The sequence below is a fragment of the Anomaloglossus baeobatrachus genome, chromosome 9 (assembly GCF_048569485.1).
Source record: "Anomaloglossus baeobatrachus isolate aAnoBae1 chromosome 9, aAnoBae1.hap1, whole genome shotgun sequence".
NCBI lineage: Eukaryota > Metazoa > Chordata > Amphibia > Anura > Aromobatidae > Anomaloglossus > Anomaloglossus baeobatrachus.
This window is the reverse complement of record NC_134361.1, coordinates 137650111-137664493: the sequence shown is the minus strand read 5'-3', so window position 1 is coordinate 137664493 and position 14383 is coordinate 137650111.

Here is a 14383-nt window from a genome sequence, read left to right as displayed (position 1 = left end):
TGCAGTGGCGGCTCCCTACACTTAGCTGCAACACCGCAAGTGGCGTCACAAATAACGTTATTCTCAAATCCCCTGTAAATATCCCCCATTACATAAAGGGCCCAGGACACAGAACCGGGAACGGTCACCACCGTGACACTCCCGATAGAGACACTACCCGAAACTGAGTACCCCATATCCTTTGGTGCTACATAAGCCCTCATTCACAGCATTCTGGAATGCTACATATACAGTGGGGAAAAAGTATTTAGTCAGCCACCAAAAGTGCAAGTACACTTAAAAAGATGAGAGAGGCCTGTAATTGACATCATAGGTAAACCACAACTATGAGAGACAAAATGAGAAAACAAATCCAGAAAATCACCTTCTCTGTTTTGGCAAGATTTATTTTTGCAAATTATGGTGAAGAATAAGTATTTGGTCAATAACAAAAGTTAATCTCAATATTTTGTTATATGTCCTTTGTTGTCAATGACAGAGGTCAAATGTTTTCTATAGGTCTTCATAAGGTTTGCAGACACTGTTGGTGATATGTTGTCCCATTCCTCCATGCAGATCTCCTCTAGAGCAGTGATGTTTTGGGCCTGTCGCTGGGCAACATGGACTTTCCACTCCCTCCAAAGGTTTTCTATGGGGTTGAGATCTGGAGACTGGCTACGCCACAGTGGTGGGGGTGATGTGCTAATGCTTTTGGCTAGTTTTGTCATTTTGGGCACCTTGCAATTATTACATTGACCATTGAGTTGAACATGAACTCTTCAGTATAACAAAGTAACCCAGAGTCAAATGTGACTCCCTCTGTCCAAAAGCTAAAGCTAAAGCTTATAAGGTAACTGGGTCATGTAACAGGACATTGATCCCAAACACAGCAGCAAATTTACGTTGAGATGCCTCAAAAAAATAAAAAAGACCAATTTTACAATGGTCTAGTCAAAGTCCAGACCTCAACTAAATTGAAATACTAGGAGAGCTGTGCATAAATGAATGCTCACACATTTCAATGATCTTAAGCAATGTTATAAAGAAGAGTGGGCCAAAATTCACAATAAGCATTTGAGAGACTGATAAAGTCAGACAGAAAAGGATTATTTGAAGATGGTTCTACAAGCTGATTCATGGGGTACACTTTATTTTTCACATATTGCTTCTGCATTCTGGGATAGTTTTTGTAAAATAATGACATGATGTGCTTTGTCATTTGTTGCTGCTTACTATAGGTGGTATTTTCTTAATTTTAAAGGGAATCTGTCACCAGGTTTTTGCTCCCCCCATGTGAGAGCAGCATAATGTAGAGACAGAGATCCTGATTCCAGCGATGTGACACTGCTTGCTGCAGTTTTGATATAGTTTTATCTGCTGCAAATCTAGCAGTTCTCTGAATACTGAGATCTGTATAACCCCGCCCACACTATTGATTGGCAACTTTCTGTGTATCCTGTACATAGCCAGAAAGCTGCCAATTAGTGGTGGCTTTGGGTCATACATATCTCATTAATATTGATTATTGCCAGGCTTACTAGTTTTAGTGATAATCTCCAACTGGTAAAACAGTGATTTTATCAAAACTACAGCAAACAGCTTAGTAATTGACACATCACTGGAATCTCTACATTATACAGATCTCAGATTAGGTGCCAAAAACCTGGTGACAGATTCCCTTAAAGACTATGTATGGATTAATTTTTTTATTTATTATGTTTTGGTACCTAATTCAATAGAATTCAAAGAGGGTGTACTGATTTTTTTTTATCATGACTGTATATTATGAATATACTTGATCATTTAGGCTCATTCATAGGTAAAACTTGATATTTGATTTATACAACATCCCATTCCTGTGACAATAGTTGGCTGATTTGCTTAGCACTTAGATGGAGCTGAAGGATGTGTATTAGGCGATGTGTTGTGGGATTGTATGTGATTGATGCCATTCAAGGTCTGTGATGGATTGTAGCCATGATGGGAGGTGACAGGTGCAACAACTAACTGTGACCATTGGAAGAGGGTGCTAAGAACCACTGAGAGATTCCCCATGTGAGTCCAGGGAACCTTGGGCCAATTGTTTTACTAAAGATGAAAGTAATAACAGTAATTATAAAAAATAATAATGGTAATAATTAAATTCCTGGTAAGTTGTAGATTTTCTCATTACGCAATCTCAAAAATGTTCCTTTCACCTCTGCTCTGATATTCTGCCCACACTCCAGCTCCATCATTCTCATATCAAAGCAGCCTACATATTTCTTTTTGGAAACTTAAAAGGTTTTTAAGTCTAAAATTACTGCCAACTCGTCTTAGAATTAATAGACGTCTATCTAATTAGAAGCATATTGTCTGATTCCTAATGAGCACCAGGAAGAAGAAAATTGGACTTCTATATATTTCTAAAAGTACTTTTTATAGACTCACAGAGAGAGGGAACCAACTTGGGCCTCATTTTAGTCATTCATATTAGATTTTATTACTTTATTGCTTACTCTTGCCCAGATACATTTAAATATAGAAAATGAGGATTCACTGGGGCTTTACATAATGTGGGGAAGAGAACACACAAGTGACGGACACAAAGTGTGATGGTCTAAAGACCAGATTCCCAGTGTTTCCTGCCATTTTCCCATCAGTACAACAAATATTTCTTTTATCAATACCATTATTTTGTCTGACTGATGTGACAATTGCTTACCTATTGGATGAGAAGTGAGAGATGATGACCTGTGGTGCAGATTTCGGATCCTAAATTCTATGAAGTCGACATCTGCATGGAATTGATATGTTCTTGCCATGTCAGGGTGATTTTTCTACTTTTCTGTGCAGCCTAAGAACATACTTGTTGGCCTCCTGTGACCCTAGTGTACATGTTCATGTGTATACTTTCTTGAGAACATCGGTGTACACACGATGAAGACAACCCAAGCAGCAGCTGTGAGGCCCCAAGATGGAGGCATTCCATTCCAGATTGGTCTTAGCGGTGAGAACTAGCACCGAGATATTTCCACAAGTGTAGTCATCTGAGCACAGAAAGTTGAAAAACGTCCAGTCATGAAAATGGCATAAAAGCACAGGGAGCTGTTCTCAATGGCGGAACAGATCAAACACCATATTAAAGGTTTACGTCTAATTTCTATCTTTGCCCTTTATATCATTTATGCATCCCTGGACGTGATTAAAGTGAACTTTGTACGCAGTGGATGAAATTTTAGTACTATTTCTGTCATGGGGTGTGACTGGATTAATAGGGACAGGGGAGCCTAAACTGGCCCTCAGGCTAGGGATCCCTCGCTGACCCTAATCCTAAAGATATGTGTGAAGGTGATGATGTTTGGGCCACCTTCCTTACCCTAACTCTTGAATAACTTTAATCTAGTCCCCCGCCCACCTTCCACTCAGGACAGGGCTGGGACAGGAGTGGCTAATTCCACACAAATAAACAGACAATGGAAACCAAAACTCAAACGCACAGCAATCACTCACAGAGGTATAGAAAATATGTGATCAGGAGGAAACTAAAGGAAGGGAGGAAAAAATCAGACAAGATTATTTCCACAACACACCAAACAGCTCACAGACATTCACCAGCAACTGGATATCAAAGCACAAGAACCAGGATTGTATAAAGCTATCATCAACATGGGAGACCAGGCTCCATCATCTTAAAAAGGGCTAAAACGACTGTGATTGCTCTCTTACAACATGTGACTCAAGCAGTAATCCACAGGTTAGCAGAAATTAACTCCTGCAAGCCCAGTTACTAACAAGAGCACAGCTTGTCGACGCCCGAGTCTGTCAGTGCAACTCAAAAGCAACAGCATGTGGAGTGTCTGACTCTGCTGTGTGAACAGCGTCAGAAGTATTCCTCAAATTGTCTCTCCAGGAAAGAGACAAACTCTAGCGCCACCTATTGGAAGTAGCAATCCTAAATGTCAAAAGTGGCCTTTTAAACTAGCCTTTTCATATGACTTTCATATAGACTTTCATATGACTAGGATTTAAACCAGATCAGAACCCCAATTTGCAGACACAGTGTTTTGAGGTGATTTCCCCTCGTCAGTGCAAACGATGGGAACTGATCTGGTTTGAGAAGCTATAGTGGGGACCATGGGGAAGACTTTTCTCCTTTTGGAGACCTGACAAACCAGTCTGCCTGCTAGAGAGTTTGCCTCCTTCCTGGATAGACAATTTGAATATTTCCCAGAGGGGCTTTGCAGCTATAAGACCCCTAACTGGCAACCAGACTGGTTTGTCAGGTCTCCATAAGGAGAATAGTCTTCGCCGTGGTCCCCAGAAGTATTCCTGACACTGCGAGTCTTGAGCCAGACACTGTGTAGTAATGAGCACTAGATATCTTACTTACAATATTTTGAAGTGGAAGTTCACATATGATTATATATTATGTGCATATTTCTCTCCCTATTTATGAATATACAGTACCATTGCTAAAAAAATAATTCCATGTAATGAGGATGAGAGATTGGGAACAGGAAAATGACTGGATGTATCAGATCAGTCCATGCAACGATTATGACAGTACAAGAAATGTAGAGGAATATATAAGGAAGAAACATTTTCTGCAAGAGGCAGCTACACAGTAATCTGAATGTAGCTGGTAATTGTTTTCTATATATCACTCGCATTATCTCCAGGACGTCATCATGTGCAATGTGGAGAGGGTTTCAGCCTCATCTGAGTGAATCTTTATAAAGCACCTCCTTTGACAAATGATCTATGATTGGACTAATCCAACAATATCACTGCAATCATTAATGGTATGTAGACTCCTACCCCTACACAGCATTCATACAGCACACATCTCCAGTGTTACCAGTGACTGATAATTATCTGCACACTTTATCACTAGATGAGCTCTATATTCCATGAGTTATAATAGGAACGGGGGACTGATGGATGTGTTCAGCGCATATCCTTATAGAAGTCAAGATTTATCAACCTCTTCCTGTCCTGGTTCACTGATATCAGAAAATGTGTTCATATTCTCCAGACTAGAGATTAATGTCGGCATATAGTATTAAGGTACCGTCACACTTAGCGACGCTCCAGCGATCCCACCAGCAACCTGACCTGGCAGAGATCGCTGGACCGTCGCTACACGGGTTGCTGGTGAGCTGTCAAACAGGCAGATCTCACCAGCAACCAGTGACCAGCTCCCAGCCAGCAGCGACGCGTGGAAGCGATGCTGCGCTTGGTAACTAAGGTAAATATCGGGTAACCAACCCGATATTTACCTTGGTTACCAGTGCACACCGCTTAGCGCTGGCTCCCTGCACTCCTAGCCAGAGTACACATCGGGTTAATTACCCAATGTGTAGTCTGGCTATGTGTGCAGGGAGCAGGGAACCGGCACTGACAGCGTGAGAGCGGCGGACGCTGGTAACGAAGGTAAATATCGGGTGACCAAGGAAAGGGCTTCTTGGTTACCCGATATTTACATTGGTTACCAGCGTCCGCAGAAGCCGGCTCCCTGCTCACTGCACATTTAGTTGTTGCTGTCTCGCTGTCACACACAGCAATGTGTGCTTCACAGCAGGAGAGCAACAACTAAAGAATGGTCCAGGACATTCATCAACAACCAACGACCTCACAGCAGGGGCCAGGTTGTTGCTGGATGTCCCACACAGCAACATCGCTAGCAACATCGCTGTTGTATTACAAAAGTCGTGCCTCAGCAGCGATGTTGCTAGCGATGTTGCTTAGTGAGACGTGGCCTTTACATGCCTGTATACAAAATATAGTTAAAAAATATGGTGTATACACTGCCACTAGTAAGAGGTAGTTTGAGGTGCTAGTGAAATTGTATACAAAATATCACTGTGCAAAGCAGTAGAATCACGTATACATTGTAGTACACTATGACAATAGGCCATTAGCCATTTCTGTTCACATTCCCTAGCACTGATATTATATACGTATATGTACATATATATGTGTGTGTGTGTGTTGTGTGTGAAAAAGAAAAAACAGTCGCACACTGCAAAACCACAAAAATACTCTACCTAATGAAATAAAAAATTGGAGGTATTTAGAATACCTCCAACAATTTTTTTTTCATTAGGCAGAGTATTTTTGTGGTTTTGCAGTGTGTGACTGTTTTTTCTTTTTCACATATATTTTATATTTTGCATCATATACAGACGCACCTGTTCACATTGGTAGGTGCTGCCAGTCGAGTTTGAAGTCAGGTTAGTACCAGCATGGGATACCGGCAAGGGAACCCCTGTTATACATATAGATGAGCCGGACAAAATTGTTGGCATCCTCAAATTAATGTTTAATTAATTAATTAATACACACCCTTTGTAATAGATAACTGCCATAAATTGCTTTCTATAACCATCAACAAGCTTCTTAGTCCTCTCAATTGGAACTGGGCAATACATTGATATCCAAATTCCTTTGGCAATATTCAGAATTCATGATGCCTTGCACACAGTCAAGGGACAAGTACCATAGGCAGCAAAACAATCCCAAAACATGTTTGAGCCTCCACTATGTTTGACTGTAGGTACTGTGTTCTTTTATTTGTAGGCCTCATTCCATTTTTAGTAAACAGTAGAATGATGTGCTTTGCCAAAAAGATCTATCTTGGTCTCATCTGTCCACAAGATGCTTTCCCAGAAACATTTTGGCTTACTCACAAAAATTTGACAGACTCAAGTCTGGCTTTTTTATGTCTCTGTGTCAGCAGTGGGGTCCTCCTGGGTTTCCTGCCATAGTGTTTAATTTTATTCAAATGTCTATGGATAGTTTGCACTGGACACTAATACACCCTGAGCCTGCAGGACAGCTTGAATTTCACTGGAACTTAATTGGAGCTGCTTATACACCATCTGGACTGTCCTGAATTGCAACTTGTCATCAATTTATGTCTGCCATCCGCATCCAGCGAGATTAGCTTTAGTGCCATGGGTTGTAAACTTCTTGATTATGTTGCGCATTGTGGATAACATCAAGATCTCTGGAGATGGACTTGTGACCTTGAGATTGTTCATAATTTTCAACAATTTTAGTTCTCAAGTCCTCAGAAATTTGTCAATTTCTTCCCTTTTTGTCTGATTTCAGGTGTGATTTTCATATTGCCCACACCTGTTACTTGCCACAGGTCAGTTTAAACGAGCAGCACATGCTTGAAACAAAGTTGTTTACCCACAATTTTGGAAAAGTGCCAACAATTTTGTCCTGACAATTTTGGGGATTTTGTGTGAAATTATGTCCAAATTGTCATTTTTACTCTCTTTTTTTTTGTGTTGTTCCAATACACACATTGAAATTGACATGTTTATCACAAGAGACGTGTAAGTGCAATTCTGGGAGAAATACTTTATTTTCTAGAAAAGTTTCAAGGGTGCCAACACTTTCGGCCATGACTGTATACACAAATAGTAGCATCAAGAACATCCGATTGTTCAGATTGCAATCATCACCAACATAAGCCTTAAAAGGGGTTATCTGGCTTATTTTGACTGTTTTATATTATTTCCCTATTGGGCTACATTGGGGCAAATAAGTAGATAGAGACCACTTACCTGCCCTGCTGCCAGCCCCTCTCCCCCGGCTCAGAGTGGTCATGTGATCGCTCCTGCCGCGATTTTGCTGCTTCCGATCATTTCATGTCAACATGGGCAGGACCATGTTGACATGCAAATCTGGGAACAGCATGTTGCCGCCCTGCTGGGTGGGTACAGAGCATGAGTCCCCGCCCCCCTTCCCTGCACCCTCCCACACATTCCCCCGCACCCCGTATTCTCCCCGCAACCTTCCCCGGCACTGCTGTGGGACCCGTGAGCTGAGAAGAGGAGCGGCGGGGACCGAGGAGGGGTAAGTATGTATTCCCTACATGTGTTCCCTATGGGGTTGGGGGGGGGTCGGTACAGAGTGCCGTGTGTGTGTGTGTGTGTGGTGGGGGGGGCTTGCAGAGCCCTATGTGTGTGTACGGTGCAGAGCCCAATGTGTGTGTGGGGTGCAGAGCCCGATGTTTTGTGGGGTGCAGAGCCCGATGTGTGTGTGCGTTGCAGAGACCTATGTGTATGTGCGGTGCAGAGCCCGATGTGTGTGTGCGATGCAGAACCCTATGTGTGTGTGCGGAGAAGAGCCCTATGTGTGTGCGGTGCAGAGCCCTATGTGTGTGTGCGGTGCAGAGCCCTATGTGTGTGTGCGGTGCAGAGCCCTATGTGTGTGTGCAGTGCAGAGCCATATGTGAGTGTGGTATGCAGAGCCCTATGTGTATGTGCGGTGCAGAGCCCGATGTGTGTGTGAGGTGCAGAGTCCTATGTGTGTGTGCGGTGCAGAGCCCTATGTGTGGATGTGTACCACCCTGAGAGGGGCCCGGCCGCTTCTCCGCTGCTCCGGCTGAGCCGCTCGAGGTCCGGGCTTGGGTTGTCGGTGGCACAAGCGCCTCCAGGCCGGGGGCCATGTCACTCTGTTAAGGGGAGGCAGTAGGGGTGGTGATGGTGTGGGACAAGGCGCACAGCCGGGAGGGGCCGTGTTGTCGTCCTACGGGTCGTGACGCCACCCACGGGTCGTGGTGACGGGATGCACCACTGCTGCAGCTGGAGTGAAGGGGGCTCATCCGGGATCGGTGTTGCGGCCGCAGCCTAGATGTTAGCCCCTCCGTGGGTAGGGGTGGTGTGTCCCGGGGCCCCGGTGGGGAGGGACTGGCAACGGTGTTGTTGTCGGGGTGCAGGGTGCCGTGCTGCGGTGCAGTGTCGTGCCCGGATGGCACTGGTGTACTCACGATTAATTCAGAGTCACTGGTAAACCAAAGTTCGGGTATGGTCGGGTCTCGCAGCCGGCTGCTTGTGTCCCCTTGTGAGGTTCATGGTGGCCCCTTTCCCTTGCACCTCTTGTTGTGGTTTTTCGACTCCCCTGCCTGGACAGTGGTAGCCCGCTCCCCGGCGTTGAGCTGCCAGAGGAGCCCTCAGTTGCCCGCAGACGCTGGCCCGTCGGATGTTTGGCCCTTGGCGGTGGCTCTCACCCGGTATCGGTGGGCTTTTGCATTCTTTCGGGACTTTGGGTGAGGATGAACCCATGAGGTCCAGCCAGCAATCAGTTAATTTGCCTATACTCAGTGGCTTCTAAGATAGGACGGAGTCTGAGTACTCGGTTTCTGGTGCTCCGGTACACGGTTGACTCCCTGGTTCAGGGCCGGCGGGCTCAAACCCTGGCCCGGTCCTTACGGTTCCGCCGGTTGCTGTACCGGTACTCCTGCAGGCAGCCACCACCGTCTGCCTGCCTGACGGCTCAAGGGTCCCAGGCTCCTACCCGGGTCGCTGACAGCTCTACAACTTCACTCCTCTCACTGTCACTGTACAACTTAAACTGTTTGTATTTCCTGCCTCAGGGCAGTTGTCTCCTCGGTGGGCATACCTTTACGCCTGACTCCGCCCACCTGGTGTGCCCTACTGGCCCTGAGGAAGGCATCGGGTCTCCCTTTTGGGTGACTGGTGTGTCCTCACAAGGGATGGGGGTGTGTGTGTTATGTGGTAGGTGTTGTTACCTGTGACCTCTGGGGTTCAGGGCATCACATGTGCGGTGCAGAGCCCGATGTGTGTGTGGGGTGCAGAGCCCGATGTTTGTGTGTGGTGCAGAGCACTATGTGTGTGTGCGGTGCAGAGCCCTATGTGTATGTGCGATGCAGAGCCCGATGTGTGTGCGGTGCAGAGCCCTATGTGTGTGTGCGGTGCAGAGCCTTATGTCTGTGTGCGGTGCAGAGCCCTATGTGTGTGTGCAGTGCAGAGCCCTATGTGTGTGTTTGGTGCAGAGCCCTATGTGAGTGTGGTGTGCAGAGCCCTATGTGTATGTGCGGTGCAGAGCCCGATGTGTGTGTGCGATGCAGAGCCCTATGTGTGTGTGCGATGCAGAGCCCTATGTGTGTGTGCAGTGCAGAGCCATATGTGAGTGTGGTGTGCAGAGCCCTATGTGTATGTGCGGTGCAGAGCCCGATGTGTGTGTGAGGTGCAGAGCCCGATGTGTGTGTGAGGTGCAGAGTCCTATGTGTGTGTGCGGTGCAGAGCCCTATGTGTGTGTGTGGTGCAGAGCCCTATGTGTGTGTGTGGTGCAGAGCCCTATGTGTGTAGGGGGTGCAGAGCTCTATGTGGGGCTGTTATTTCCAATGGTAGAGTGATAACAGGTTAGGTGCTGGGCCAGAAAACTGACAGGGAATGTGTGTGCAGAGGGCGGGCAGAGGGCGGAGCTGGCAGGGGGCGGAACTGGACAGTGAGGATGGGCGGTGCAGCTGTGACTGGGAGGTTTAGCACAGGAAATCTTCAGTTTGCTGGAGCTGAATGTAAACAAAAAGCTGCAGAGAATAAAGTCATAATTCAAGAGGAACAAAAGTTAGAAAACAAAAAATAACAATGTAGGGGTGTTTTATATGACAATACAGCACAGATTAGCTTACCAAAAATTTTTGAGTTTATGTCGGACAACTCCTTTAAGGATCATACACAGAACAACAACCGCCAAATGACGACATGCATGCCATTTTTTTAACAGCCCTTGGATCGATCCTGAGCCATGGGGACTTGAATGATTGATCAGTAGGAAGATTTATCTCCTGCAAGTCAAGAGAGGTCTCCTAGTGTTCTCTATCATTATTTTGATAGTATCAAGCCATCAACAAGCAATTGTTGGTAGTTTTGTAGCCTGTTTACACAGGTTATCTGCACTTTTCTGTGCATAGAATATCATGGTAGCGGCAGAGTTTGTTTTATTATAGTCAGCACATGTATTATTATAGGCAGCATATCTCTTATAAATGGCAGCACATGGCTTGCTGAAAAGGTATCTCACCTGATGAACATGCTAGTTTGTTGGATGTTTGCCAGTTTGATTAGGCCAAAAATTGGTAAACGGGCACTCTTAGCAACAGCACAGTTCCTCCGTTTCTGAATACTTGCTTTGATTACTGTGAAAAATTGTCTAAATTGAGATAACTCAGTGGTTTAAAAGATTGTAAAAAATAGCAAGCGTTGCAGACTACTCAGGTCTCTTCATCAGGCATAATATAAAGCAAAATCTGAAGAGTCACATATTATATACAAAAGGACAATGAATGGTGCAGAGATAGGACAAGTGACATGAAGCAGAACTATCAGTATGGAAGGGGACAAACAGTTGTGGCAATAAATATTAGAACATTTCATAGATAACGAGTTTGAAGTTTATTGCTCACGTATTGAGGTCTGGTTCATGGTTGTGATACCCCTGTGAGGCACATTCCTTAAATAATGCAGAATTACATAAATCGATGCCACCTGAAAATATTAGTATTGAATGGTAGCTTCAAGTGGCAGAGAAACAGGAGAATCTGGAAGTACAAACTGTTGACATACAACAGGAATGAATGTGTGGCATGGATTAATGTCATTATACATCAATTAAGTCAAACGGAAGGCTCAAAAGGTGCTTGGAAGATGCCAAGATTGCTTTCTGAGCATCTTGTCAGCTGTTTCGCTTCAAAACCAAGAGCGGTTTCTTCACTGCTGAATAGTGTTAAAAACATGTGAAGACAATACAAGTGTGCTGCGGCCCGCTGGGGGGGAATCCCCACAGGCAGAGACGCCGCAGAAGTCAGCGGCGGCCAGCGCGAGCCCCCGCAACGGAGAAGGGACGAGAGCGGCTGCAGAGAGAGCGTCCCAGCCGATGAAAGGACACCGCACAGCTGAAAAGCTCCACAGCGGGGACGCCATGGGACCCGCAGGGCACCGCGAGGAGGAAGGTGAGGCGAAACGGAGGAGTGGGGGGGAGGCCAAGATCGTGGGGGCCCTGACAGGCCCGCAGCACCCGGCCAGCACAAGCCCAGTGCATGAGAGCTGCTCCCTGCACTCACCAGAGAAATCCCCAGGCAGAGACATTCCAGCTATCTTCCTCCCTGTGGGGGGGCCTCCCCTGGGCAGCCCGGCTCCCTCCCCCACATGTGCGAGCCCTGCTCATAATACACCAGATATACAGGCACTGAGGGAGTTAATCTTAACCCTTCCAAGTAAAAGTGACCTAGATGCACTGGTCTGCAGAATAGAGCAATCTCATGAACAGGCCATCACTGCGGTGAGAGAGGAGATAGGGGCCTTGGACGACAGGGTCACAGCCACTGAACAGGCTCAAGATTCTATGGAAAGCAGAGTCACACGGCTGGAGAAAGAATGTGTGGCCTATAGTGATGAGCGAGCATGCTTGTAACTACTCGGTACTCGCACGAGTATCGCTGTACTCGGGCTGCTCGGCGGGGACCGAGTAATCTCGCGATACTCGTGCTGTACTCGTGGTCTTCATTTCTGCATGTTGGCGCTCTTTTGAGAGCCAGCCCTCATGCAGGGATTGGCTGGCAGACCACTGCAATGCCACAGCCCTGTTAGTTGTGGAATTGCAGTGATTGGCCGGCCTGCATAGCGTGACCGAGCCTTTATACCGGCCGGCGCGCTGTGCTCTGCTCACAACTATCCAGACAGTCAGTGCAGGGAGAGTGTCGCTGATTCAGGGAAAGCTTTGCGGCCCTTTATAGTTAGTTCCGGAGCAGGGCTGCAAACAGTGTGACCAGAAGTCCTTCTCAGGACTATTCTAGTTGTATACAGGCAGGCAGGGTATAGCCAGGTCGGAGTACAGTAGCAGAGTCCTTCTCAGGACTATTGTTGCTATATACAGGCAGGGTATAGCCAGGTCGGAATACAGGCTAGTGACCAGAAGAGTCCTTGTCAGGACTATTGTAGCAGTATACAGGCAGGCAGGCAGGCAGGCAGGGTATATAGCCATTCCTAGTGGTGACCGTATACCAGCCTTCATCATATCTGGGGCTGGTGTACACAGTCTAAAACAGTCCAGATAGTGTCAGACTTCTCAGTAATTGTCGCTCCTAAAAACCAGTTAGGTTCTTATTGCGTCCGTGCTTGCATTTAAAAACAGCACGTGTGTGTCTGTCGGTGGCAGCGTACAGGTGCGCGTTTTGCACAAACTATTATATAACGCACAAGTCTAGTGTATAATACACGTCAGTCAGCAGTGTCTGATAGTGTCAGACTTCTCAGTAATTGTCGCTCCTAAAAACCAGTTAGGTTCTTATTGCGTCCGTGCTTGCATTTAAAAACAGCACGTGTGTGTCTGTCGGTGGCAGCGTACAGGTGCGCGTTTTGCACAAACTATTATATAACGCTCAAGTCTAGTGTATAATACACGTCAGTCAGCAGTGTCTGATAGAGTCAGACTTCTCAGTAATTGTCTCTCCTAAAAACCAGTTAGGTTCTTATTGCGTCCGTGCTTGCATTTAAAAACAGCACGTGTGTGTCTGTCGGTGGCAGCGTACAGGTGCGCGTTTTGCACAAACTATTATATAACGCTCAAGTCTAGTGTATAATACACGTCAGTCAGCAGTGTCTGATAGAGTCAGACTTCTCAGTAATTGTCGCTCCTAAAAACCAGTTAGGTTCTTATTGCGTCCGTGCTTGCATTTAAAAACAGCACGTGTGTGTCTGTCGGTGGCAGCGTACAGGTGCGCGTTTTGCACAAACTATTATATAACGCTCAAGTCTAGTGTATAATACACGTCAGTCAGCAGTGTCTGATAGAGTCAGACTTCTCAGTAATTGTCGCTCCTAAAAACCAGTTAGGTTCTTATTGCGTCCGTGCTTGCATTTAAAAACAGCACGTGTGTGTCTGTCGGTGGCAGCGTACAGGTGCGCGTTTTGCACAAACTATTATATAACGCTCAAGTCTAGTGTATAATACACGTCAGTCAGCAATGTCTGAGAGAGTCAGACTTCTCAGTAATTGTCGCTCCTAAAAACCAGTTAGGTTCTTATTGCGTCCGTGCTTGCATTTAAAAACAGCACGTGTGTGTCTGTCGGTGGCAGCGTACAGGTGCGCGTTTTGCACAAACTATTATATAACGCACAAGTCTAGTGTATAATACACGTCAGTCAGCAGTGTCTGATAGAGTCAGACTTCTCAGTAATTGTCGCTCCTAAAAACCAGTTAGGTTCATATTGCGTCCGTGCTTGCATTTAAAAACAGCACGTGTGTGTCTGTCGGTGGCAGCGTACAGGTGCGCGTTTTGCACAAACTATTATATAACGCACATGTCTAGTGTATAATACACGTCAGTCAGCAGTGTCTGATAGTGTCAGACTTCTCAGTAATTGTCGCTCCTAAAAACCAGTTAGGTTCTTATTGCGTCCGTGCTTGCATTTAAAAACAGCACGTGTGTGTCTGTCGGTGGCAGCGTACAGGTGCGCGTTTTGCACAAACTATTATATAACGCTCAAGTCTAGTGTATAATACACGTCAGTCAGCAGTGTCTGATAGAGTCAGACTTCTCAGTAATTGTCGCTCCTAAAAACCAGTTAGGTTCTTATTGCGTCCGTGCTTGCATTTAAAAACA